The sequence below is a fragment of the Rhinopithecus bieti genome, unplaced genomic scaffold, assembly GCF_001698545.2.
Source record: "Rhinopithecus bieti isolate Rb0 unplaced genomic scaffold, ASM169854v2 scaffold_2653, whole genome shotgun sequence".
NCBI lineage: Eukaryota > Metazoa > Chordata > Mammalia > Primates > Cercopithecidae > Rhinopithecus > Rhinopithecus bieti.
This window is the reverse complement of record NW_016803812.1, coordinates 246992-271500: the sequence shown is the minus strand read 5'-3', so window position 1 is coordinate 271500 and position 24509 is coordinate 246992. Positions and strand designations below refer to the sequence as shown.

Below are 24509 nucleotides of genomic sequence, written 5' to 3'. Positions count from 1 at the left end.
GGCTGGAACCTAAACTGGCTCTAATCCCAGCACTCTCCCACACTTGGCCTTATCTCATTCTCCATTAATTTCACTTGGCATCCATGAATGGAGCCAAATTCTAAATGATTCTGCCTGAACCATTCTAGCCCCAGTCTGTGAAACTATTTTCTGAGTTTCTTTGACCAACTGAGATTAGAGATATTCTTTTTTGTTTGTTTGTTTGTTTGTTTGAGACGGAGTCTCGCTCTGTCGCCCAGGCTGGAGTGCAGTGGCACGATCTCAGCTCACTGCAAGCTCCGCCTCCTGGGTTCCTGCCATTCTCCTGCCTCAGCCTTCTGAGTAGCTGGGACTACAGGCGCCTGCCGCCACGCCCGGCTAGATTAGAGATATTCTTAATATCAAAAATTGTTTTAGTTTACCTGTGTAACAAACCTTCACATGTACCCCCAAACCTAAAACAAAAGTTAAAAAAAAAAAAAACTGTTTTCTAGTAAAAAAATAAATTTACCAGACTTAAATAAACAAAAGCAATAATTCTGATTTTCTACATTGAATGCAAAAGGAATGATATAAACAGATAAGTATTCCATGACAGCTGGGACTGTGTCTGTTTTGTCCTGTTCACTTACTTGTCCCAACATAATATAGGCTCAGCCTGTCCCATGATAGGTGTTAATAAGTATTTGTTGAATTTATGAACAAACAACTTAAATTGTGTAAAGTACCTGGAGGCTACTTTTTCCCCCTCTTTGGGTTTTCTGTTTGAATCCTTTCAGAATTGCTGAATCGTCCCAGAATCTGGAGAGGTACATTTTTGGTCAATAATACATTTCTGTGATCAGACCTCCTGGATATAGAATCATCTTTCTATGTTGGGCATATGCATATAATCTATTCTTAGTAAATACTTTGGTCAGATTAGATTGACAAAGGCCATACTTAAATCTCTAAGTTGCAAAATAAGAGCAGGTTATTATGTAATTTCTTCACTTCAACCCCCAGAAATGTAGAAACAAAACTATCTGAATCACCATATTCAACCACTAAGGTTACAGAGATCAGGAAAGGTCAGTAATCTGAACAGTGTAACCTGTGAGGGAAATAATTTTGCCATTCTTTACAAAGCTTGTGGAAAGAAGAAATATGGCTGGAGAACATGCACTCTGCATGAGCCAAAATGGGTTCTTGTATACCCCACTGCTACTCAAGAAGATACCAACAGTCGTGGTTCCAAAGATCATCAGATGGCCAAGAATTAAGATAATCTCTTGTGACTTCCGGATCACTTAAGTAACAGAGCAGTAATCCATGGAAGATGAAGAAAGCTATTTGGCTAGGTGTGGTGGCTCAGGCCTGTAATCCCTGCACTTTGAGAGGCCAAGGCGGGCGGATCACCTGAGGTCAGGAGTTCAAAACCAGCCTGGCCAACATGACGAAACCCCATCTCTACTAAAAATACAAAACTTAGCCGGGCATGGTGGTATGCACCTGTACTCCCAGCTGCTCTGGAGGCTGAGACAGGCGAATTGCTTGAACCCGGGAAGCAGAAGTTACAGTGAGCCAGGATCATACCACTGCATTCCAGCCTGGGCCATAGAGTGAGACTCCTCCAAAAAAAAAGAAAAAAAGCTATTTTATCAGAGATCTATTAAGTAGGCTTTTATCTAAAAGGGCTAGAGGGGATTTTTTTTTTTTTTCCAGAAATTCCTACAAAGAGCTTATGGCTTCCCCCTGAAGTCAGTTTCTAATGACCATCCAGTAATGGAGTTGTTAAATTATGGTATTTCCATACAATGGAATACTAAGCATCTGTTTAAAAAAAAAAAAAAAAATGTCTATATGTATTGACCTGGAAGGATCCCTAATGTATATGTTTAAGTGGATAAAAACAAGGGTCAGAAGAGTAGTTATGTTATTATTGGGTATATTATTTATCATTCAGATAAAAGATGAAGCAAAAAATGAATGCTACCTAACAGTGAGAACAAATAAGAACTAACCTAAGACTGACTGAGCACGGTGGCTCACGCATGTAATCCCAGCACTTTGGGAGGCTGAGGCAGGCGGATCACGAGGTCAGGAGATCGAGACCATCCTGGCTAACACGGTGAAACCCCGTGTCTACTAAAAATAAAATCTAAAAAAAAATAGCTGGACGTGGTGGTGAGCACCTGTAGTCCCGGTACTTGGGAGGCTGAGGCAGGAGAATGGTGTGAACCTGGGAGGCAGAGCTTGCAATAAGCCGAGATCGCACCACTGCACTCCAGCCTAGGCAACAGAGCAAGACTCCGTCTAAAAAAAAAAAAACTAACCTAAGATGGATATTCAGCTGGTCCTCACCATAACACCCATACAGGTTGCCTGTTCTGTTAATTAGCACCTAAGTTATTAGTAAATATTTAGATTGTTACCCCTAAAACTAATCAAACAGGTTCATTGCTGCAGCAGGTAGAAAATAGGCAGATGAGGTTCATAGGTGTATGCAGATTTTTCATAAATTTGGGGGTTTTAACCAATGAATACCTCTTAAATATTAAACAAAAAATTTTTTTGAACAGCTAACTTTCAGTACTTTGCACTTCACATTTTTCCTCCAAGATTCTGCTTTCTGTTCATTGCTTCCCCATTATTATACCAACTGGGGTCCCTTAGCCACCCGAACCTAGAATTGGAAACCAAATGGTCTTACTCACAGCCTCATTACTTTCCTTCGATGCTGGACCGGACAACTTAAAAGGAAATCTGAAGGTCCGTTATGGAGCCAGATCTATGAGCTAGTACCTTGGTTTCTTCCCTGTGGCTCCCTTCTTTAACATCGCTCTGGATAGCTCTATCCAATGGAATCCTCCCAGTCAATGAGAAAATGCATGGAAATGTTTAAAGGCATTGAGAGCTCAAGACAGTCCAGTCACACACACACACACACGCACACACACACACATGCATACACATGAATCTGCTGGAGCCCCTCAGTTCTTTCTCCTTGACTTGGATTGACTTCACTTATTTTGCTCATGGTTCCATCATCACTTCAGTTCCAGGCATCACACTTCAGTGATGTTATTATTAGGTATGTAACATGAACCCTAATTCACATTATGGTCAAGAAGTGGTCAAGAAGAAGCCTGTAGTATGTAGGGTGTTTTACCTATTCCTCATCTTTTTTTTCTTATTGCTGTAATCCTGTTCTTTGTTTCATTTGGGATCTTGATTACACGGGTGCTTCAATGTACACTCTTATGAATATACCAAAGGGAGAGAGTAAAGATCTTCTCTCATATTACCCTGACACAGACCATCCTTTAAACCTAATCACAAACGTAGAAACAAATCTCAGTCATTTATATCTTGGGATCATTGTCAGGATCTGACCTCTTCCATGGGTATTTGCATTTTAGGCCTTAACTCTTAATTTTTTAAAGAGTTTGTCTCCTGTTTTTCTGGAACTCCTGACCTCAAGTGATCCATCCGCCCCAGCCTCCCAAAGTGCTGGGATTACAGGTGTGAGCCACCGCGCCCAGCCTTGTCTCCTGTTTTTAAACGCTGTGTCAGAACGACATGCAAGTAGAAGAGAGATGGTAGTGGTTGTGTTTGGAGATAAGATACTATTTGTCAAATAAGTATCATTAACTCTTACAGGGTCTTTCCTAGAGCAGCAGCAGATATTTACACACACACACACACACACACACACACACACACACACACAGACCTACATCTTTCCAACCTTATGGAACCAGATTATTTGCTTGCTTTGGTAGAACAGGGGACTGTACCTTAAACTGATTTTTACGACTCCGAGTAAGGCCCTTACCCGTGTAAGAATTAAAGTGTTACTAAGGACAACCTCATGGTGGTGGTCTTGGGTAATCTCTTCATTTCCCTTTCATCATGGCAGAATCCAAGATAGTCTGATGAGACTCTGGAGCCGCAGTTGCATTAGCCTCTTTCTGATGACTGGAAATGTCCCCAGGTAGAAGGAGGGGATGGAGCCAAGTCAGTCAGGCTCTTTCTTTCTATGTACAGACCTTGTTGTCCACTTGTAAATTCACCCTTTTCACATTTCATTAGTTTGTTTTGGAAGAACTGGGAGGAGACTAAGTTGTGTTTCCCCAAAGAAGAGTTTTAGTAACCTCTGAAGTCTTAGTCATGATACTGAGCCATGTTCTGATTATCTCTTACTATCTTGACTACATATGTACTTTTGCTTTAAAAGGGTTTTAAATATAAATATCTGTTTTATTTTCTTTAAGCAATACTTTTTCCTTTTTTAAAAAATTTACTTTAAATTCTGGGATACATATGCAGAATGTGCAGGTTTGTTACATAGGGATCCGTGTGCCGTGGTGGTTTGCTGCACCTATCAACCCGTCATCTGGGTTTCAAGCCCTGCATGCTTTAGGTGTTTGTCCTAATGCTCTCCCTCCCCTTGCCCCCCACCCCCCAACAGGCCTCAGTGTGTCCCCTCCCTGTGTCCGTGTGTTGTCATTGTTCAACTCCCACTTATGGGTGAGAACATGCAGTGTTTGATTTTCTGTTCCTGTGTTAGTTTGCTGAGGATGATGGTTTCCAGCTTCATCTATGTCCCTGCCAAGGACATGAACTCATGCTTGTTTTGGGCTGCACACTATTCCATGGTGAATATGTGCCACATTTTCTTTATCCAGTCTGTCATCAGTGGGCATTTGGGTTGGTTCCAAGTCTTTGCTATTGTAAATAGTGCTGCAGTAAACATATGTATGCATGCGTCTTTATAGCAGAATGATTTATAATCCTTTGGGTGTATACTTAATAATGGGATTGCTGGGTCAAATGGTATTTCTGGTTCTAGATCCTTGAGGAATTGCCACTGTCTTTCACAATGGTTGAACTAATTTACATTCCCACCAACAGTGTAAAAGTGTTCCTATTTCTCCACATCCCCACCAGCACCTATTTTTTCTTGACTTTTTAATCACCCTTCTGACTAGTGGGAGATGGTATCTCATTGTGGTTTTGATTTGCATTTCTCTAATGATCAGTGATGTTGACCTTGTTTTCATGTTTGTTGGTCACATAAATGTCTTCTTTTGAGAATTGTCTGTTCATCTCCTTTGCCCACTTTTTGATGGTGTTGTTTGTTTCTTGTAAATTTGTTTAAGTTCCTTGTAGATTCTGGATACTAGGCCTCTGTCATATGGGTAGATTGCAAAATTTTCTCCCATTCTGTAGGTTGCCTGTTCACTCTGACACTAGTTTCTTTTGTTGTGCAGAAGCTGTTTAATTAGATTAAGCAATACTTTTTTCTACATACATACAACTTTTGTTATTTTAGTAAGAATACTTAGCATGAATTCTACCGTGTTAACAAATTCTTAAGTGTGCAATACAGTCTTCGTAACGATAGGCACAATAAAATGTTGTGTTTTTAAGTGTTCTGAATATAGGGAGAGAGCTTTGTGCTTGAAGGCAGAAAACCTAGGTTTGAACACTGGGTTCATCACTTAACCTTTCTGTGTGATTTTGCAAAGGATTTTAAGTTCTGGGGGCCTTTTTTTTCTTGTCTGTAAAATGGGAATAGTAATAAATACCTAGTCCACGGTGTCATTATGAAGATGAAATTAGATAACATAGGAGGCCGGGCACGGTGGCTCAAGCCTGTAATCCCAGCACTTTGGGAGGCCGAGACGGGTGGATCACGAGGTCAGGAGATCGAGACCATCCTGGCTAACACGGTGAAACCCCGTCTCTACTAAAAAATACAAAAAAACTAGCCGGGCGTGGTGGCGGGCGCCTGTAGTCCCAGCTACTCGGGAGGCTGAGGCAGGAGAATGGCGTAAACCCAGGAGGCGGAGCTTGCAGTGAGCTGAGATCCGGCCACTGCACTCTAGCCTGGGCGACAGAGCGAGACTCCGTCTCAAAAAAAAAAAAAAGGAAACCACCATATAAACTATAAAGCTTTAATAAATACAATATGTTATGTTTAAGGCATTCTTATCCCACTTTGACTCTCTGTGAGAAACACCCATATACTGAACATTTTCCTCCTGAATTTTTAGTTCTGGTGTGTGGAGGGGAGGACTGGGGAGCATACTACTTGACTTGAACAGGTGTGTAGCACTTCATTTAATTTTGCAGCAATCCTTTGAAACTGATTTTTTTTCATTCCTAACTTTCCAGATAAGAAAACTGAATCTGAGGGACGTGGGAACTTACTCAAGGTCAGGGTGAGCTCAATCCCAGCGTCATTACTGTGCCCTGCTGCTGACCTAGAGAACCACGTAGTTTATCTGAGTCCCAGGACCCAATGGGTATATAGAAATAAGCATTTTTGTTTCACCATCTAAAGAAGAAAAGTATCAAAATAGCAGATTTGCCTTAACCTTGGGTAACAGCTTAACCTCAAAGATTCCTTTTCTGAGGTCTTAGTAGAGGTCCTCTTTTACCTTTCCCAACGATAACAACAAAGTTTCCATTGTAATGAGTAAAGAATTGCAGTGACAATCATTTAAGTATTTTATGGAATCAGTATTGAGCTCTGCATCTTGCATAATGGTTGTTCTCATGATAAATTGCTTCACGTAATTGTTGGCCTAGCCACCACTTTCTCTTTGGGTTCTTGACAGCTATGGCAAGGTTTTCATCAGCGATTGATCAAAGGTGCTATCACATGACTTCTCTTTAATTTATACAGTTATTGTCTTCTTCATAATGGAAGAGCTTAACACCTGTATTGCCTTCGGGGAGTTATTGTGCATAATACCTGTTACATAATACATAGTTTTGTAGACAATGTCCAGTTTTGGAAAGATCTTTTCATTCTTTCAAATAATACAGGTCTGTTTCTTCTGCTGAATTCATTTGGCCTTAAATGAATTGTGGCAGCTCTCGTAGGAACCCAGGACTAATGTCTGTCAAGCAGTTAACACAGAACCTGGCACTATATGTATCAGCCGCTGCTGCTGTTAATGTCATTTTGTCAAACCTTATCAGATGCTTCAGATAGTGGGTCTCAGAAAAGTTAACCACAGAAGTTTTACTTACCCAGTGGTGCAAATAGCAGTGGTTCCAAGTTCAAGTGGCAAATAATTATTTACTACAGAGGACGGCCATAACTTTTAGAAGGAAAGTTATGTGCATCTTTTTCATCTCCTCTAAAAATAAGCCAAAAGCAATGAATATAAGCTGGATTTCTCTAAGACCTGACACTTTCTTTTTGTTATAAGTATAATTTGAAGATGATAATGTATATAATTAGAGTAAAAGGTAAGTAGAATTAGCATAAGATTAAAAGATACCAGATATGCATGGAACTTTTATATGGGATTATATTTTTCACAATTAAAGTATTTTAAATATTTTAAAGTATAATTATTATTTCTATAGTTACATTTTGATGATATAAGGGATGTATATAATTCCATTTAAGAGGGCGGGTCTGATAGATCACACTTCATGGCTACCAAAATCAACAATATTACCACCTAGTGGCTGCTGAATTGAACTGCAAACACATGATCCTTGGGATCCACAAAGACCCTGTCTCAGTAGCTAAAAATGATGGAAAATGATAGTAAACGCCACTTAATTAACAACTTTAATGGGCCTTGATAACTGTTAATCACCGTAACACCCCAACTCTGCTTTCAAACAGATTGGGAGAATAATGAGAATTTGCTTTTCCATTTATTGAGAAACTGAGCCTTTAAAAAGTTGTAAGCTGAGGCTAGAGAATGTGATTATTTAATTCCTTAATCCTTTTATTAATCTTCTGAATTGAGAAATAGATCTACTGTTCCCTCCCAGTTTTTTTATTTGAATTTTGATTTATTTATAGCATTTTTCAGTGAAAATTAAAAATGTGTGTTTGAGTAGATCAGAACTGTTTTAAACAGAGATAAACTGGTTTTCTCGTTATGGGAAATATGCGACGTTAGTTCATGTGCTTTTATAAATTTAGCAAAACCTGAGTGCTCAACTTCTAGAAGTGAGATGCCAGTCCTGATAGCTCATCCTTACTCCATCTCAGAGTCAGGCATCGAGGCCTTTGCTATTTACTACTTTCCCTTTCATCTTAGCATCCACCAACTTGTTGACATTCAAATTATTCATTGAAATAACCAAACCATCTGCCCACTGAGCTCATCGCATCATCCCATTTCCTTGCTGAAATAAATAAAATGTGGCGTGAGTAATTGTAATATAGTAATTCTAGGGGAGCATAATATATTCAAGTAGGTAATGTAGAAAGCCACTAAAAAGTCTATTTGAAATTGCTCTTCTTCCCAGGAGGGCACTGTTCTCTCTTTAATACATTCCCTTTGGCTTCATGATTCTAGGATTAAGCCTAATTGCTAACATAATATATGTGCGTGATCGTTGCTTTCTTTAACTTAAGCTTCCTCTGGCATTGGTTTCTAGCTTGTAGTCATGACTGTGGCATTAATTGTAATTGGTCTGAGCTTCATGTGAAATAGGTTCCAGCGTGTTGACAGCAATTAATGGAGCTCAATAGTCCTGGGTAAGATTCAAGGGGTGGGTTTTGCATCTCTTTCAAATTGTTTTCTCATTGTTTCTGTTGTAGTCTCCTGGGAGACTATAATAAACAGAGCCTGGCTTTAGAATTGCACAAACCTGAGTTCAAATCTCTCCCCTTCCTTCCTTCCTTCCTTCCTTCCTTCCTTCCTTCCTTCCTTCCTTCCTTCCTTCCTTTCTTCCTTCCTTCTTTCTTTCTTTCTTTCTTGTCTTTCTACCTTTCTTTCTTTCTTTCTTTCTTTCTTTTTCTGAGACAAGTTTCGCTCCTGTTGCCCAGGCTGGCGTGCAATGGCGTGATCTCAGCTCACCACAACCTCCGCTTCCTGAGTTCAAGGGATTTTCCTGACTCAGCCCCCCAAGTAGCTGGGATTACAGGCATGTGCCACCACGCCTGGCTAATTTTTTGTATTTTTAGTAGAGCTGGGATTTCTCCATGTTGGCCAGAATGGTCCTGATCTCCTGACCTCAGGTGATCTGCCTGCCTCGGCCTCTCAAAGTGCTAGGATTACAGGCGCGAGCCACCATGCCCAGCCCTCTCCCTTACCTTTCTGAGCTTGGGAAACTTACTTCCTCAAAAGAAAAAAAAAAAGCTGAAGTTCCCTCATCTCAAAGAGAGAGGTAGTAATACTACCACCGTAAGGTTATTGTGGTCATGAAACTGGCCATAAAAAATGTCAGCCAGTTGACTATGGGTCTTTCTTCCATACTGGAACAGATAAACTTCTACAAATTGTTATGTATTATTAGTTTAGGGCTTTCTACGTTCTAGGCACTGTGCTGCATGTTATGAATGCAATGATGAGCAAAATGAACACAGTCTTTGCCTCTGGAACTTATATTTGCCAGTGGATATTTGATAATTATAGCCAATTGGCAATAGGAATCCAGGTGCATAACCACCTCAAAACTTAGTAGGCTAAAACAGTGTATGCCTGTCTCTCACAGTGGAGTGAGTTGACTAGATTTCACTGGCTGGTTCTTGCTTCAGGTCTCCTGTGAAGTTGGATTTAGATTATGGCTAGCATTGAAATCATCTGTAGACTGCAGCTTCTCGGCTCAGGTGGATGGAGGGTGGGGCTTGGCTGGGCATCTCTGAGAGCCCATGCTGTCACTCCACATGGCTTGCACTTTCTCATAGCATGGTGGTGTCACGGTAGTTAGCCTTCTTACGTAGTTACTGGCTTTTTCCTGAGCACATGTTCCAAGGATGAGAAATTAGAAATTGCCTATCCTCTCAAACACTGGGACTGAAGCATCACGTCACTGTTGTTCAGAGAAGTCACAGTCCAGCCCGGTTTTAAGGGAGTGAAGCAATAGACACCACCTCTCAACTAGAGAACAGCACAAACATGCAGGGAAGGAAAAAGCTGATGATGGACATCTCGGAGACGAGCTACCACGGTGTCTAATGGATTGTTCCTCAGATTTGTGCCTCTTGATATCTGGACTCTTTTTTTTTTTTTTTTTTTTTTTTTTGAGACGGAGTCTTGCTCTGCCACCCAGGCTGGAGTGCAGTGGCCGGCTCTCAGCTCACTGCAAGCTTCGCCTCCCGGGTTCACGCCATTCTCCTGTCTCAGCCACCCTCGAGTAGCTGGGACCACAGGCGCCCGCCTCGTCGCCCGGCTAGTTTTTTGTATTTTTTAGTAGAGACTGGGTTTCACCGTATTAGCCAGGATGGTCTCGATCTCCTGACCTCATGATCCGCCCGTCTCGGCCTCCCAAAGTGCTGGGATTACAGGCTTGAGCCACTGCGCCCGGCCGATATCTGGACTCTTAACTAGTAGGCTCTGGCTTTTACTTGACTTAGTCCATCAAGATTTATAAAACTGACCATTTGTGCTTGCCCTAGGAAGATGGATTGGTATAATCTTTAAGCGTCAGATAAATAGCAAAATACAAATCTCTTCTGGTTCTCATAACTCCTCCAGGATGGATGATATTTCCAGGAAACTGGATTTTCTCATTCTCCATAATCACGCTCTGTGTTACTACACAGAAGGAAATATACAGCTTCATAAATAGTAGCCTCACGAACCCAGTTCCACATGTTACACGCCTAGTGTAGCACACAAGAACCATCACCTCAGCCAGAATGTATTTCCTAGGACTTTAACATAAAGTCCAATTTGCTGCAGTTTTCTACTCTGCTTCTTCTGAGATGGAGCGATGGAATGTGTAGAAATAGTTAAAAGCCATTTCTAAATCACATTGAAAATAATTTTTTTCAATTAGTTTATCTACCAATGTTATGTTCCCAAAAATATAGATCAGAAACCAGAATCTGGAATTTATATTAAAGTTCATGAGTTTTGATTACATGTTCCAGGTGGATCAATTTGAAATACAAGCCTTACTTCAATGAAATGATTCCCTTGGATCTATGAGACTTCTCCAGGGACACACTGCATATACTCTGAGATTAAAACACTATGTGTCTCTCTGTATTTCTCAAACATATTAAATGGACAACATCCAAGAGGCATCTAAGAAGGAATAAGCTAGAAAAGTAGCCTGTATTGTTTCCCACGAACTATGATGCTCCAAGCCAAGATCAATGAGCTGTCAGAAAAAGGGGGGGAGAAGTTCCAAGCAAAAATATCTAAAGCAATAGCCAAGGGGATAAAGAAACCACTGGCTGGATAAATGGTGATAAATGCCGGTGGTTTGTTTGTTTTTAAATTTTGTTTCTGCGTGTAAGTCCCTCTTTCTGTGTAATACTAACTTTTGTACTGTGTGACACTCCTGTGTCTATCTTCCAAAGACTGGGGAGGGTGGAATGAGCCATTATCTGTTCTCTTTAAACAACTCTTTAAACAACTCTTTCTCCCACTGTTTAGAATTGAACCAGTGTGTGCACGTTTTCTTTTCGGAATTTCAGTTGTCCACAGTTACAGTCCACTCAATGTTCTGTACGAATAGGGCATGGTGACCCACTGGCACAGCTTTCTGTCATGTTTGTACTGTTTCCATACCCTCCCCTCCCGCCTGGACACCTGCGCTAATCATCCAAGGACCACCTCCTGCCCACACGACTGCCTTTCCCTGGGATCTTTGCCTCCTTGGCGCCGAACGAAACAGCCAGGCTTCTGAGATCCCTGGAACTTGCCTGTGTGTGGAATCCCACACGCTCTAAAATGCCTTTCACACAGCTACTCTGTTTTTGAAGCAAAGCGGTTTTAGTCATTTGTACGCAGTTATGTGCAGAGATGAGAGGTTTTAGCCGTGCTGTTAGGTCTTCGGTAGTATCTTGAATGTGCTCATACCAGGTGATTACAATCTTCTGGTAGTGAGATGGGAAAATAGAGCTGCCTGGAGCTAGATATTCAAATAATATCATAGCATGGCTCGTCCTGAGAATATGATCATCCTGGAAGTGACTTAGTCCTCACTCCTATCCGGAAGAAAAGCCATTTCTTCCCCCAGCTTCCTCTGCCCTCTCACCACCACAGCCCCTTCGGTCTGGTTAAATCTGAACCACACAGATGCTCACTAAGGGCTAAAACACAGCAGTGGCAAGAGGAGGCCAAGTTAATGGGTGAACAACGCCCTAGACTGGGAGTGCCGAGTTTGCCCACAGACCTCAAGCTGCCCCCACCCCATTCCGCTTTGGATTTCAGGGCTGCAGTTCTGCTCCCACGCACGATTCATTCTTCTTAGTTTCTCATGTGGCTAATATGTGGCTCCACAAATGCTCACAAGGAAAAATCGGAAATTGGTCTCACTGACTTAGCAACGTAGGTCTCCCTCCCGTTAAGTATACAGTTCTTCAGTGTACCTATCGTTAGTTCTGGATAATTATAAGCAAATTAAGGATTTTTAAAATTGTCGTTTCCCACTTCATGACTGAGCTGCTGCCATTGGCGCCACACCTGTGAGCTAAGCAGTAGGGCAGCTGATTTTTTTTTAAACCTTATCTTATTTTGAGGAGAAACAGGTTCTCAAGAGAGTCTTCTCTCTCAATCCTACATCCAGGACACTGATGGGTGCGAGCCGTTACTGATTTCCACAGCCTGCCAAGAGTATAAATGAGAAGTCTGAGTCTCTTGTCTCAAGAAGCCAAGCTTCTGATGTAGGCAAATAAAAGAAACTATGCTTGGAGTAGCTCATCATCATTAACAACCATAAGCATTTCCTGGCTAATGGCTCTTCACATGTAAAGAGTCCTGCTGTGGAACCCAGGGGCTTCAAGTCCCTTGTGCTCAAGTTGTTTACAGTCCAGTCTATGAGACAAAGAGAACACTAACATGGGAACCAGTGTAGCAAATGCCAAGCATCCAGTGAAGTCCAAAAGGGCTAGAAGTTCACCTGAACACAGTTGTCCTTGCTGCCAAGGCCTGGAGGTTGGGTTGGTGCTGATGCTCCCTGGTTGAGGCTTTTATTTTTTATTTTATTTTATTTAGACGGAGTCTGGCTCTGTCGCCCAGGCTGGAGTGCAGTGGCATGATCTCCGCTCACTGCAAGCTCCACCTCCCGGGTTCACACCATTCTCCTGCCTCAGCCTCCCAAGTAGCTGGGACTACGGGCGCCCGCCACTGTGCCCAGCTAATTTTTTGTATTTTTAATAGAGTCGAGATTTCACCACCTGGATGGTCTCGATCTCCTGACCTCATGATCCGCCCACCTCGGCCTCGCAAAGCACTGGGATTACAGGTGTGAGCCACCGCACCTGGCCTATTGAGACTTTTATGTGAGTGGCTCAAAATGTCCTGTCCTCGGGGAGAGGGGTTCCAGTTCTGCTGGGAGTGGGTGGGCAGGGCACAGAAAGCGGTAGACCTGAAGCTGCCTATGGGAAGCCAGCCACTTGAACCCATCTTTGCTTGGCTTGCTGGTCCTTGGCTTTGATCTGGAGGCACTTTCCCATGAGAGTTCTTCCTAGTCCTCCTCTGTCCCATGTGACATGCTCCTCCCAGTTTGGTCCTGTTTCAAAGGAAATGAACTGTTTGTCCAGTCACCATCTCTGGGCTGTGTAAACAAGCAGATGGGCAATTAGTGGCTGTATCAGGGCCTTGGAGTGCTGCTCTGCTTGCACAAATGGAGACTCATCCCTCATCTTCTGGACTATCGTTGTGCAAGCATGAGATAATGGGGACTGCTTGGCTCTCGAGATTTTTTCATGTTGTTTAGATTTCAGTCTTCGTGTCACAATCCTATTGTTCAAGCGTTTTGGCAACAGCCACCACCATTCAGCTCATTTGGAAGAAAAAATAGTAATTTGGATTCTGTTGCCTTTATTTTTTTCTCATTAAACCATTTTTTAACGAGCAGGAAGTGGGACCAAGGCATAGAGATCTGTAGGGTAATATCTTTCCTTAATTAGCCAAATGCTGACAACAGAGGTCACCCAGTTGCAGGAGATTTTGCGCCCCCCCCCCCCCCCTTGAAGCGGGCATGTGTGTTGTACACTCAGGCTGGAGGCCAGGAGAGGACAGAGCTTGCAGTCAGGTCACTGGTAACCCCGCGGCTGCTGCTGTTTGTGTTTACTTGAGCATTTCACCGCACCTGGTATGTGTTCCTCGTAGATCCAAAACGCAGAGAGGCTCCCCTCAGTCTGCCATTTGTCTCCTCTTGAGATGCACAGAAATCAGGCACCAGTCGCTCAGTCCTCAGCATAAGGCAATGGCCCTGTGTTTCCTTTGCTCTTTTTCCATACATTGGCATCACCTCCTCTGATTTTTTTTCTTTCTCCCCTTCTGCTTTTAATTTTTTCTCTCTCACCTCGGTTTGAGTCTCTGCCTTCTTTCATAGCTTTCTGTTTTCTCTCAGCGTCTCCTCCACCCCCTTATGTTTTTGGTTTCTTGTGACTCGCTCTCCAGATTCCTTCATATTCAGGAATCATTGTCTTTGTCCAGCATCGTTGTGAACATGCCGGCCTTTTATTGTGGTTATTCATCCCTTTTCCCCTTGCCTTCATTCCTCCCTGAGCCCTCCACCTCAGCCTCCTAAAACCTTTGAAGTTCTTCAGACTGGAAGTGTCTCTGGATCGTGCTACATAAATGAGGCAACAGCACTTGGGATCCTTTCAGCAGGAGAACTGTGGAAGTTACAATCTTTCTCCCATTTTGCCCTAGGATGGGCATCTGTTGATGGCAGGGAATTAACAGAGAGCACATCCCATTCTCAGTGACTGATCACTACTATTCTTTTTCAGTTGTTCATTCAGCATTTATAAGTTATCTACTATATGTGAGACTCTGAGGAAAAAAAGAATCAGACACTGTTCTAGTCTCAAAGACCCGCTATGTCTGACACAAAATCTTACTCTGCCTTTCAGGAGCATTAGATATAGCTGATCAAATGATGGGGTGAAAACTCCTTTTCCTTGCTTTAGGCCCTAACCTTACTCTTTTGTCTTCTCTGTACTTCGTGGGCATTCCTCCATCTCCTAGGCTGGTTCTTCATCTTCCCAATCTCTAAACACAAGAGGGCTTCAGGACTCAGTCCATGAACCCCTTGCCTTATCACTGGAATTGCTGAGGTGCATAGAGCCTTGAGACTTTCTGATGGATTAAGCGTATAGTAAAGAAACTGAGGGAGACAAGAGAAGTCACTGTCGCCAGAGTTAGAGTCACTGCCACTGCCACCCCCGGGAGCCGCCAGAACCCTTATGTCACCACCGCCACCACCCAGATCCCTGCACCGTCACCCCCGGGAGCCACCAGAACCCTTATGTCCTCACTGCCACCACCCAGATCCCTGCACTACCACCCCCGGGAGCCGCCAGAACCCTTAATGTCACCAGAGCCACCCAGATCCCTGCACTGTCACCCCCGGGAGCCGCCAGAACCCTTAATGTCACCAGAGCCACCCAGATCCCTGCACCATGACGTCGGAGAAGACCTTCAGGCCACACCGCACCTTCGAACAAAGAGTAGAAGTCCGACTTCTCCGAGAGCAGCATCCACCCAAAATCCCGGTGGTAACAGAACCATGCAAGGGTTCGAGAAGCAGCTTCCTGCCCTGGATAAAGCGCTGTTCCTTGTCCCGGACCACATCAACCTGAGTGAGCTCATCAGGATCATTAGAAGGCGCTTACGGCTCAGTGCTAATCAAGCCTTCCTCCTGGTGGTGAACAGACACAGCATGGTGAGCGTTTCCACACCAGTCTCAGAGGTGTAGGAGAGTGAGAAGGATGAAGATGGATTCCTGTACATGGTGTGTGTCTCCCAGGAGACGTTTGGAATGAAACCGTCAGTGTAAAACTAAAAAAAAAAAAAAAAAAAAAAAAAAAAAGCATCTATTTTAGAATTTTTAAACCCTTACCAAGGAAAAACTAAAGGGATATTACCCACTGAGGTGGATCAGTTCATCTAATCGGAGGTCATCGAACAGTAGTGCTCCCACCGAGGAGCGTCAGGAAGTTGTGTTTGTATTTCAAGCGGAAAACTGGGCTCCGAGTGAGCACGTTCAGCTTTGGAAACGATATTATTTAACATAGGCTAGCTTGGTTTTAGATTTTGGAAGTTTAAAAATAAAATACTTTGCATTCTAAAAAAGAAAAACCAGACAAAGAGACTGAGGGAGACGTATGCTCAAGCCATGGGTGCATCTTGTTCTTCACCGAACAAGGGGAAAGTTTTACGTTCATTTACATTCATTTTACAAGTTTGTAAGACATATACAGCTTAGGGAGAAAAATATGAAGCCCTCTGTTCTGGGGAGAAAGCATGCAGGCATTTGTAGTACTGAGACTAAAAGTAAGGGGAGAAAGAGTTGCTGAGGTAAAGCTAAGTTAGAATATGAATTACTGTTACTATAAATGACACTAAATAGAACCTGTGAAAAAGGAGAAAATGTGAACTGTACTGTCCTCCTAAATAAAAGTAAATTAAAAGAACAATGTAGGCCAGGTGCAGTGGCTCACACCTGGCTGAAGTGGGAGGATCACTTGAGGTCAGGAGTTCAAGACCAGCCTGGGCAGCATAGGGAGGCCACATCCTACAAAAAAAATTGTTAAAAATTAGCTGGGCGTGGCAGCGTGCACTGATAGTCCCAGCTGGGCATGGCAGCATGCACCTGTAGTCCCACGCACAGAGAGGCTGAGGTGGGAGGAACACGTGAGCCCAGAAAATTGAGGCTGCGGCGAGCCACGATCATGCCACTGCACTCCGGCCTGGGTAACAGAGTGAGAACCTGTCTCAAAAAAGAAAAGAAAAGAAAGAAAGAAATAGAAGAACAGCGTGAAAGATAATGCATGAAAAGCTCTTTGGTTCTTATTTTCATGACTTGAGAAGCTTCACTTTTTCTGCCTTCCCATTTTGTACCGCACAGACATTTACCACTGGGAATCTTCCTCGTCTGTGTCCCAAGGTCATTTGAACACCAAAGTTACACTTAAGAGGGAAAGGTTGTCAACTCAGGGGGATTGCAATAGAATTCCCTTGGAATTACTCATAACATCTATTTGAAAACAAACCCTTCCAAACCATCACATCATGGAAATCACAGTCCATGGTGAGAAAACTGCCGAGTTTTTGAGGTTGCAACTTGGAACACACACCAAAAAAAAATGTGTCTTCATCTCCAAGCATCTTTGGTTTGGAAATTGGGATAATAGGGCATCTGATCAGACTTCCTCAAAAAGATATCCAGTATTTTCCCCACTTCCAGTGACAGAAACCTGGTTGGTGGTCTAAGCCAGGGAGAAAAAGATATTTCAGTTTGGAAGAGGAAAATAATTCTAAGTTTATTTTTTTAGAGCCACGATTTAGAAGAAATAATAAACAAAATAAGGGATGCCTCTTATTTAAAATCAGTTTTCGTTTTATCTGAATAGTCTGCTTTGCCTTGCTCATGAGTATCTGTGGTTATGTGGTCAGGCCTGACACGTATTCCAGCCAGGCTGGGTGACATTCCTGTGCCCTGCCCTCTCCTCCGGCTCTCCCGAATCCTGGGCCTGCTCGCTAGCAGTCTTGTGCTTTTAGGAAGAAAGGGTCTGGATTTTCTGATGTTGCTCTGCTTCCAAACAAACCCGAACTAATTCAAATTCACAAACTCTAACAAAGGTGATGCCTTCCCTCTGAGAGTGTCCAAAGCCACAAAGCCAACCGCATGGCAGTTTGGGAATGGCAAAACTTTTAAAAGTTTTTGGTTTCCTAATGTTAGCATTTTGAAGGGTGTAAGTGAATAAAAGCCTTAGATTTCTCTGTGTGGTGAGTATGAAGCGCCCGTTCTAAAATTAACCAAGGTGATCAGAGGTAACTGGGGCTTCTCCCCTTTAAACAGTGATTCTGTTTTCAAGATCAGTTGAAATAAGAAAAAGATGGAAAAGTATTTGTTCAAAGAAAGTGCCACCTAGATTACCTACCTTTACTTTCTCACCTTTTGAGATGCTGCTGCCTTTTCTTGGGGAAAAAAATGGCTGAAAATAATAAGGGTGGGAGTAAGAGAAGACTAAAAGGGAGATGAGTTTCAGCCACATTTGGAGAAAGGAAGAACCAGATGAACAGAGCTTGGATGATGGCAGTCGGTTTCTTTATTTGGAGGAACTATTAATAGTCTTGATTTAGCGCTTAGGCTTCTGTTTTCTGTCTTTTGTTTGTATTTTATCTGATTTTTTCCTCCTGAGGCAGCTTGAAATGAAAGGGCAAGGGAACAGAGCTAACATAGGGTGGAAATACGTTTATATGTAAGTAAGGTCTTACCTCCTCAATTTGCTACTACTGAAGCCCAGGGAGACCAAGTTCTAGTCCACACACCATGTGAGAGGAAGAGGTTGACTGAGATGAGTTAGGCAGCTTTATCAGCTTGTTGGTCAAGGGATGTAGGATCCTGAGATGGATTCAATATCTTGGTTGATATTAACATAAATATAACTTATAATTTTTTTCTGAAGAACCAGACAGAAGTTTAAGAAAAGAGAGTTTACCATCCAAGAATTTAATTTGCTTTTCATCAGAGTATGACAAAACAGGCATACTAGGCTAGGGTCCAGGCTCAACTAACCCGAGTTGGTGAAAGGAAACAACTGAATTAGAAATAAATGCCAGGAGGTTCTGAGAATTAGAAAAAAGATGAGAAGGGTCAGGGTGAAGATGGCAAAGAGTGATGGTTCTCAAAATCCTGCTGCAGCATGAGAAGTAGCTGCCTTTTAGTGTAAGGTCTGGGCTTATGGAGGAACCCAAGAGAGTAAGAATGGAGTCAGCAAATTCACACTGAAATGAATATGCCCACATTCGTTTGCCCTATTGTTTCCAGAGGTTGAAATTGAGGCCTTTAATACGTTTAAACCCTTAGATCATTTGCTAAGAGTTCAGGGGAAAAAAGCAGCTGGTTCATCTCTGGTATTTTCATATAGGTTTTCTTCATAGAAGTTACTCGTAAGTGATATTTTCAGTGGAGACCTTCAGAAAAAAAGACGCTTGGATATCTCATCAGGTTGCAGAGAAATGTTCAGACTTGTTAACCCTTTTAACTCAGCTAAAAGTCCATTAAACCATAAAACAAAGTCCATTACATTTTTGGGCCAGGGGCTTGAGTGAGTGACTGCTCTCTTGGATGTTACTCATCTCCTATACGGACTAATTTCGGGGCTTATTGGAGGATGGAGGTCAGAAGGCTCACTTCCTCTGTGCTTGGCTCCTGGGGCTGCCTTGATGCTAGTTGGCTTTCTGTGCGTCTTCTCCCTTATCAACAGGATACACCCCACTTCTCCAGATGAGTCCCTTATAAAACAGCTGCTGTTTCACAACACATTCCCTTAACCCAAGCCCTTTCCTCCCTATCAGTTACACTAATTGAAGATCAAATCCATTTCCCCCCAAACCCCCATTACGTATTTTCTACTTATCCTCTAAGAAAAGAATTACAGGTTAGGATTACTCTAGAAGTGGTAGCAGTCAGTAGAGGAATGACATCCTAAAATATGACCATTAGAGACAAGAAGAAATTAGAACGCTAGCATGCAGTGGGCATTTAATAAACAACTGCTGGGAGTGGTGGCGGTGGAGAAGAGCAGCGCAGAGGAGGAGGGGAGAGAGGAGTTGTAACACTTTAGAAGGAGCTAACACTTTAGAAGAAGGACAAAATTGTGGCAAAAAAAGTCTGTCCCTTGCTTTTCTCCCATTGACAAATCTAAGACTGATGTTTACCCTACCTCCCACCTCTCTCACAAAAAACATTAGAAAGCAACATATTTAGGTAACCTGAGGTCATAAAGGAGAGTTGAAATAGAAGCTTCAGCAAATAGCCCCCATATCATCAGGCCTTGAATTACCAGCAATTCCAAACACGACCTGAATCTCCATCTCAAAAAGCTCTTCCCTCTGCTGGCTGGAGTGCAGTGGCGCGATCTCGGCTCACTGCAACCTCCACTTCCTGGGTTCAAGCGATTCCCCTGCCTCAGCCTCCCAAGTAGCTGGGATTACAGGCACATGCCACCACGTCTGGCTAATTTTTTGTATTTTAGTAGAGACGGGGTTTCACCATGTTGGCCAAGATGATCTCGATCTCTTGACCTCGTGATCTGCCCGCCTTTGCCTCCCAAAGTGCTGGGATTATAGGCATGAGCCACGCCCGGCCCCCTCTGCTTTGAAAATACTTGCAGCATCATCTCCACAGGCAACACACTGAAACCCCTCTCCACACGGAAGCACAGTTGTCTGTGAAGAAAAATTCGGGAAGCCATAGAAGAACAATAGTTCCTTTGCAAATTACAGCTTCATGAGAAGAAAAGTTGAGGCAGGCATATAGTATTTTATTTTATACACCACAGACAGACCACCAACCCCTAGACTTGGAATTCAGAATTAACAGAAGCAGTACATCCACTGGGCTTTGAGAAGGGTCAATGTTTTTTCATATGTCTTCTCTGCTGCCATTATTTGCATAACAAATTGCTGCAAAATGCATTCATGTCAGATGTTGGAAATAAACTCTTTGGGGTATTGCTATTTTTAAACAACCCATAGTTATATGGATGTTTTTAAAACATTCAAAGCCTGAGTTTGTGTTTCAAATCATAAGTGGTCGCAGGAACTCTATATTGTTGGTCTGGTGCTGACCTATGGAGCAGAGTCTGAAGTCCCTCAGAAATGATGATGTTTTAAAGAGTTAACAAAAGTTCACGTTGGCTGTAGATTAAAGCCCTGTATTTCTAGGTAGGTACACAGAAATCCCTGGTGCCAGTTTTTACCTCCACTTTGGAGAGCACTGAACTTTCCTTGCAAGTATTCAAAATACTTCCCCACCAAAAGATTTTACTTACTGACACTGGGAACAAGAATCCCCACCCGCATTCTTCATCCTTAAGAATCAGAAGTTAGGAGAGGAAAAAAAAAAAAAAAGACTGAATTCTTTGAGATTATTTGCATGAGTGGATTATTTGTGTCAGTCTGTGAGAGGTTGTCTTCATAGTCTCTAGTCTGCTTGTCCAAGCTTACTGTTCCCACAAAAGATTTTTCCTGCCGTCTCGGGAGTCTCATGATTGCCTTCCTGGACCTATGCAATACCAGCCTTCCCACGCCCGCACACACTGTCTTCCCCTGCAGCCTCTGCAAGCCCTGGCTCCTGGGGCTCCTTGAGCTTGGACTGCCTCCTCCACTTCCCGTGTTCTAGGCAAGCAACAAACACCCTTCAAAACTGCCATCGAGCCCCACCTATTTTATGAAAACTCCCCAAGCTTCCATGATACGTGTGTTACATTATTAACAATAGTATTAGCCGGGTGCCTGTATTCCCAGCTACTTGGGAGGCTGAGGCAGGAGAATCACTTGAATCCAGGAGGTGGAGGTTGCAGTAGCTGAGATTGCACCACTGCACTCCAGCCTGGGCGACACAGCGAGACCCTGTCTCAAAAAAAAAAAAGTGAAAATAATATTAACTAACATTTATTTAATACTCAGCCAAGTTTGGTGTTAAGTAATATCTTGTTTCTCATTGAAAAAACAACCCTTGAGGAAAGCAGTATTATTATCTCCATTTACAAAGGAGGAAATTGAACTCAGATGAGCTAGATCTATGTGATTTAAAGGAGGACCTTAGTGAGGACAGGTTAAGAATCCAGCATGGGGGTTTGGTGCCTTGGACTAAAGTGGTTGAGTAAGTGGCGGGAGATTGTAGTGGTGAGGGGTATTTAGAGGGTACAAACCACTAGACTTCTTGGTGGCTTGGATCCTGCCCTCCAGATCTGAAAGGTTACACTTCATCCCATCTTTAGATGTTATTTGCACTGTTTGAACACTCCCCAGGGCCCTTGCTGCTCCTACCCCTAACTGATCGCCACCTTTCTTCATATCTGAGTTCGTATGACGGCGTCTCCTCAGACAGGGAGGGCTTTTCTTACACATACTCCTGGGAAAATTAGGTTTCTACTCTTAATAATGTAACTGCCCCTCTTTCTGTTACCTCTGTGGCACTTCTCTGAATTTTTAAATATTTGAGAAATTACTTAGCTGATACGAGAGGGAAGATGTCTATTTCACTCACTGTATTTATAGTATCCTCTCTATTTACGATGCAGTGGTACTCAGTGAAATACAGGTTGAATCTGTCCAAAAAAAGAAAGGAGCATTTAAAGGAGTTCCTCCTCATTTAGATCATAAATGGAATGAAATTCCATCATAAAAGGAGATTCATCTAGAGGTGAAAACGAGTTAAAAAGGAAAATTAAACTATTTCAACCACTATCTCACCAAAAGAACAACTCCAAAATGTGATCTGCGGAAAACAATCAACAAACTAATGAAGAATAGAAGACAATGAGTCAGGAGTGACTATCCCTTACAATAGGGATGATTATTTTTAAAAATCTGTCTTTATCTAATGGTCAGTGGCACTCAGTTATATGGCCAGACACAAGAATTAAAAGATTCTAATCTCCTGTCACTTATTAGTTCATATCAAGTAATTTTATTTACTTTTTTTTTTTTTTACCTTATTTTATTTTGGTCTTTGGCCTTCCAGATCCCCAAATTTTGGATAGCCTGAATGTGGGATGATCCTGTATTACAGTTCAGAGAAGTGAATTTCCCTTCACCAGTCCATTTGCTTTTAAAAATAAGGAAGACATTAAAATGAGTTGCAGATAAAAGTAATCCTTATTTAGTTATTTTGCTTTCTCAACCAGCATAAGGTCTCTACATAAGGACAAAATTTGGATTCTGTATCTCGTAACTCTGCCACATGGGACAAATGCATCCCCCCTCATTTCTGTGTGGGTATTTGTCTAAATCTTGTCTCCCTTCTCACTACTGAAGTCTCCCACCTTGGAGAGTTCTATCTAGATATAGACCATGGTTATATATGCCGGTAACAAAATAGTTGTGACTATTTTCATCACTCACGAATCTCACCCTTTAAACAGATAAGAGTGATTTACATGGATTGGCGGGAGTTAGAGAATCCTTATTGCTTTTGTAAGCTGAGACAATATGCCAAAGTCCGTACCAACACCAAATAAGGTATCTTGGAATGTGATTGCATCCATATGCTTTCAGCTAATGCAGTATAGGCACAGAGAACCAATTTTAGGAAACTGGCCTCAAAGGAAGGCACGGGCTGTTGATTTGATTCCCACTGTTCTACTCCAAGAGCCACATAGAGAGCCCTTAATATTAATTTTAATGTAAATTGGAGGAAATCTTTCAATCTTTGAAAACTATCCTTCACCTCCCTATCCTGGGGACCTGTGTTACTCACCAGCTAGAAACACTAGCAGCTGGAAGTAGAAGATGGCTTGTCTGGTCCTCCTGGTTGCGTGCGTCTAAAGAGCTGTAAGGTTGACAGAACTTTTGCATGTTTGTAACTTAGTAAGAAGAATAACTTGGTCTCATAAATTGTTGTGCCATCTTAGATTAGATATTGCGTGACAAATTTTTGTTACTGGGTATTTCTCTAGTTACATCAGTATTGACTAGAGTAGACCTTGAGGAAGCAGACCAGGACATTTTGCTTCATTTGGGCTGGAGTTTTGCTATGCAATTTCTGAGTTCTTGCAGATTGCATTTTGAGTCTGTGACCAAATAGCCTGCTCTTGCTCCAAGTGAGCAAATACTAGCATTCTTGCCATCTACCACTGTCTTTCCTCTAGGGGATGACAAAACATTTGATGTGTAGCAAATGTATATAGGTGCCAGCAGATAAAGAGTTTTTTCTTAGGTCATCTACCAGGAAATAACGTATTTTACCTACCAGTCTCCCTGTTCACTGGGAGGAATTCTGAAATCCTTAAGTAAAAGAAGTTGAAACTACTAACGTGTTCCTTTGTTGTATCAATATTTCTAGTAGTCAGGATGCATGCTTTCTATTCCCAGTAATTTTATTAGGTTACTAAAAAATTATGATGTTAGGAGGGAACATGAGCCAAGTGGTAGGGCTAAATCCCGCCTTTTGTCTGAGTCGTGACAATATTTTAACCGCAGATGTTTATCTTTCATCCTCAGGGGAGATGAGTAGCCTCTTTTTTGAATCATCCTCTGCAGAGTGCAATAGATGTAAAGCAGCACTATTATCCAAATTGTTAGCTCTTACAGCCAAGCTAGACTCTATTCACTGTTACAAAAACCCAGTGAGAACAAAAACAAGTTAAATGGTAAAGAATTACAAAATCACGTTTCAATTAGCTACATTAATTTGGAAAATGGAATTTCCCTTTGTGTAACTTGGAGTGATCAAAATTTGCCAAATTAAGAAGAAATTCTGACATTCTGCACTATAGAAAGGATGAACCATACATATTGGGCTTATTCTGCATCCTACTTTTTAATATCTATTCATGTTGATACATATGGATCTAGTTACTTTTTTTTTTGTTTTTTTTTTGAGACAGTGTTGCTCTGTTGCCCAGGGTGGAGTGCAGTGGTGCCATCTCGGCTCACTGCAACCTCCGCCTCCTGGGTTCAAGCGATTCTCCTGCTTCAGCCTCCCAAGTAGCTGGGATTACAGGCGCCTGCTGCCACGCCGACTAATTTTTGTATTTCACCATATTGGTCAGGCTGGTTTCAAACTCCCAACCTCAAGTGACCCGCCTGCCTTGGCTTCCAAAGTGCTGGGATTACAGGCGTGAGCCACCACACCTG

The 24509-nt window shown here is 42.3% G+C and overlaps 1 protein-coding gene and 1 pseudogene across 1 annotated transcript in view; both read left to right on the top strand.

The window, feature by feature from the left end:
- Nucleotides 1-24509, top strand: part of LOC108516608 (formin-1-like) — a 97386-nt gene that overhangs the window by 5750 nt on the left and 67127 nt on the right. The gene's annotated exons all lie outside the window — the stretch shown is intronic.
- LOC108516615 (microtubule-associated proteins 1A/1B light chain 3 beta 2-like) lies at nucleotides 15317-15693 on the top strand (annotated as a pseudogene).